This window comes from Branchiostoma floridae, chromosome 4, assembly GCF_000003815.2.
Source record: "Branchiostoma floridae strain S238N-H82 chromosome 4, Bfl_VNyyK, whole genome shotgun sequence".
NCBI lineage: Eukaryota > Metazoa > Chordata > Leptocardii > Amphioxiformes > Branchiostomatidae > Branchiostoma > Branchiostoma floridae.
Genome location: NC_049982.1, coordinates 33656435 through 33660032, shown reverse-complemented (window position 1 = coordinate 33660032; position 3598 = coordinate 33656435). Strand labels below are relative to the sequence as shown.

At 42.6% G+C, this 3598-nt stretch overlaps 1 long non-coding RNA gene across 1 annotated transcript; it reads right to left on the bottom strand.

The window, feature by feature from the left end:
* Positions 1-1497: 1497 nt before the first annotated feature.
* Positions 1498-3060, bottom strand: LOC118414997. Its single transcript, XR_004831054.1, has 2 exons — positions 2900-3060; positions 1498-2561 (listed from the first exon to the last, which is right to left on the bottom strand). It is a non-coding gene; the product is annotated as an uncharacterized LOC118414997 (long non-coding RNA).
* Between the last annotated feature and the right edge of the window lie 538 nt (positions 3061-3598).

Genomic DNA, 3598 nt, shown 5'->3' with positions numbered 1-3598 from the left:
GAGCGGGGCCAGATAGCTACTGGAGCGGTAGCAAGGGAACTTACTATTCCCTATCTAGAGACCGTTCTAACGATACCAAGTTTGACCCGCCGGAATAACTTTGAAGACTTCGGAATCGCAAGCGTATATACGCCCGTATGTGTTACGTAGCGGTTACGGCTAAGGTGAACCTATGATCGAGAATATCTCGGCAACAGTGCACAATAGAATTATGCGGTTTGTGGCTTACTATTCCCTATCTAGAGACCTTTCTAACTATACCAAGTTTGACCCACCGGAATAACTTTGCAGACTTCGGAATCGCAAGCGTATATACGCCCGTATGTGTTACGTAGCGGTTACGGCTAAGGTGAACCTATGATCAAGAATATCTCGGCAACAGTGCACAATAGAATTATGCGGTTTGTGGCTTACTATTCCCTACCTAGAGACCTTTGTAACGATAGCAAGTTTGACCCACCGGAATAACTTTGAAGACTTCGGAATCTCAAGCGTATATACGCCCGTATGTGTTACGTAGCGGTAGGCTAAGGTGAACCTATGATCGAGAATATCTCGGCAACAGTGCACAATAGAATTATGCGGTTTGTGGCTTACCATTCCCTATCTAGAGACCTTTTTAACTATACCAAGTTTGACCCACCGGAATAACTTTGAAGACTTCGGAATCTCAAGCGTATATACGCCCGTATGTGTTACGTAGCGGTTACGGCTAAGGTGAACCTATGATCGAGAATATCTCGGCAACAGTGCACAATAAGCCTATTCGCAATTACCGGCGCGAAATGCATGACGGGTAATATCCGCCATTTTGGGAGATAACTTGCCAACCCAGTGTTGCGTCACGCGTGTGTAGTGTCAGCGTTTGTTTAAGGAGATGGCGCTCCGCGCCGCGCGTGCGGCGCCGCAGGTGTTCCCACCTGACAGGTACGAACGTACACCTGTTCTAAAGAAGATTCTAGAACTGTCAGTTAAGAATAAAGATAATTTTAAGTTTTTGAAGTCTGGTGTAAGACGTGTGTTTGTGTTTTACTGACAGTATATGAAGTAAGTGGAGTTTTTTTTTTTCATTTTCGTTCCGGCCGTAATGGATGAGGAGGCGGAAGTTTATACACATGAAGAGCTAAGACACAGGACGGTTCTTCATAGATATACTGCTAATTTGCTAATGCAGTTCTAAACTTGATTGGTTCATGGCAGTTATAAGCTCTGATTGGTTCCTGACAGTAGAAAAAGAAATGAAAAGAAGACACCAGCAAGAGCAATTTTATCCATATCGGGAAAACATAATTATTGTGAGCTCCTACTGCTAGTTTGTTAGTTTGTCTGTTCGATTTCCCATTACACAAGCCACTTCATGAACAAAGGCAAAAGTAAGATCCCGTTGATTTTATTCCAAAAAATATGTTCCTACATCACCACCAGTATGGCAGCATAAATGTACAGAACTCACAACTTAATGTATGAAAAATGTTTGAGAATACATTTGAGGACATGTTACAGAAAGGATCCACTTTTATCTATTACATCTTCATTACATTGTCATTATTATCATCGGTCACAGTTTCCTGCTATCACAACATAATCAGTAAAGGATCATTAAAAAAGTCACTGGCACTCAGCTGCCAGCAATTCAATACAGTTTATCTCTGCCAACTTGAATGGCTTGTATGCCAACTGTTTATTTGACCAAGTCTGGCTGCAGGTTCCGAACCAATGCAGCACAGACCTTGATAATGTTATCTACTGCTGACATGAGTGTTATGGGAAATGTACCCTCCAGGATTTTGAAGTCCTTCAGTCGATTGGTAGCACGCTCTACGCGGATCCTCAAGTTTGCAACAGTTTTTGTTTTCTTTACTTTGTCTCTTGTCATGTGTCGCCTTCCCTATGCTGCTGGTGGTATTTCTAGTGTTGCATTCAGCAGCATCAGGTCCTCCTGGATTGGAAATCCCCTATCTGCCATTATTTTTATAACGTCATTTGGATCAACCAAATCTAAAAAGCCACAGTCCCAGGTAATGAACACATCAGACGCTCTTCCGCCATAGGTCTTTGAAAGAAAGGAGATGTGCCCATTTGGTGTGATCCCTACAAACGGCTTTAAAGTATTGTGTTTTTATAGTCATGCCATGTGGAGGCTTGTAAGTCTAAAGATCTAGGTCTCTCAATAAATATTTCTGTACAATCAATTATGCATCTTATTCTACTACATTGTTTCTTGAACTGTGGTGGCAAGGTCTTGGAAATTGCAGCTCTACTTGGCCATACTATCAGTGGTTGTAGTGTAACAGACAGGAAGCGAACCCAAGTGTTGGCAATCTGTGAGCAAGAACAGTTTTGTCCGACCATGGGTCTTTCTTGTCAGTGGGAAATGCATAGCTGGAAAGGTTGGGGACAGTTGCATCATCAAAATCCTTTTTTTGTTCCATGTTTTTATTTGGACATGTCCCTGACTTCCTTTTTTTAAAGTTGATACAAGAAGGTTGAAACAGCCTTGGTTGATATGTTCCATTACCGCAGCCGACCACTGCACACAGCCTCATGTTGAACTCCGGCACCTTAAAAAAAAGGAAGAAACATTAAAGCAAATATCAAGCGGGGTCATGTCCGGACACGAGAGATCACGAGACAGTGACCATATCGGCTTTCATTATTGTGAAGACACAAGGTCGTGCATTTTAGCTAACATTTTTACGGTTTATAACATACGTAGGTTAAAATTTCCTAATTATGTCACACTGGTAACCTTTACAGACAAAAACCTGGCTGTAGTGAGAATGGACAAAAACTTTCTAGAAGTAAGCGGCAAAGATAGATGGCATCGTGCATGGGGGAGGGATGCATGCGTTATCACTAACTGTGGTAACACTTGCTTGGATACCGTCAAAAAACGTACCGTAAATTCCTCTGAAGCGAAACTGAACACGGTGTTTCAGGTACACAAGGTTTAGGACATCGTTGGAACATCAGATCCAGGCGGGTAGCTGCCGTTAACGCCGTGTAGAGGCTAAAAATCTGGACACTTGAACATTGAACCTGGACACACGCTGACCTGTCGAACGCGACTTGTTTATCTCACTTTTTTCGTTGCTAAGGAAATTCCGCGCATGCGTACTGGTAAATGCCAATAGGCTTATAGAATTATGCGGTTTGTGGTTTACTATTTCCTACCTAGAGACCTTTCGAACGATACCAAGTTTGACCCACCGGAATAACTTTGAAGACTTCGGAATCTCAAGCGTATATACGCCCGTATGTGTTACGTAGCGGTAGGCTAAGGTGAACCTATGATCGAGAATATCTCGGCAACAGTGCACAATAGAATTATGCGGTCTGTGGCTTACCATTCCCTATCTAGAGACCTTTTTAACGATACCAAGTTTGACCCACCGGAATAACTTTGAAGACTTCGGAATCTCAAGCGTATATACGCCCGTATGTGTTACGTAGCGGTTACGGCTAAGGTGAACCTATGATCGAGAATATCTCGGCAACAGTGCACAATAGAATTATGCGGTTTGTGGCTTACTATTCCCTATCTAGAGACCTTTCTAACGATACCAAGTTTGACCCACCGGAATAACTTTGAAGACTT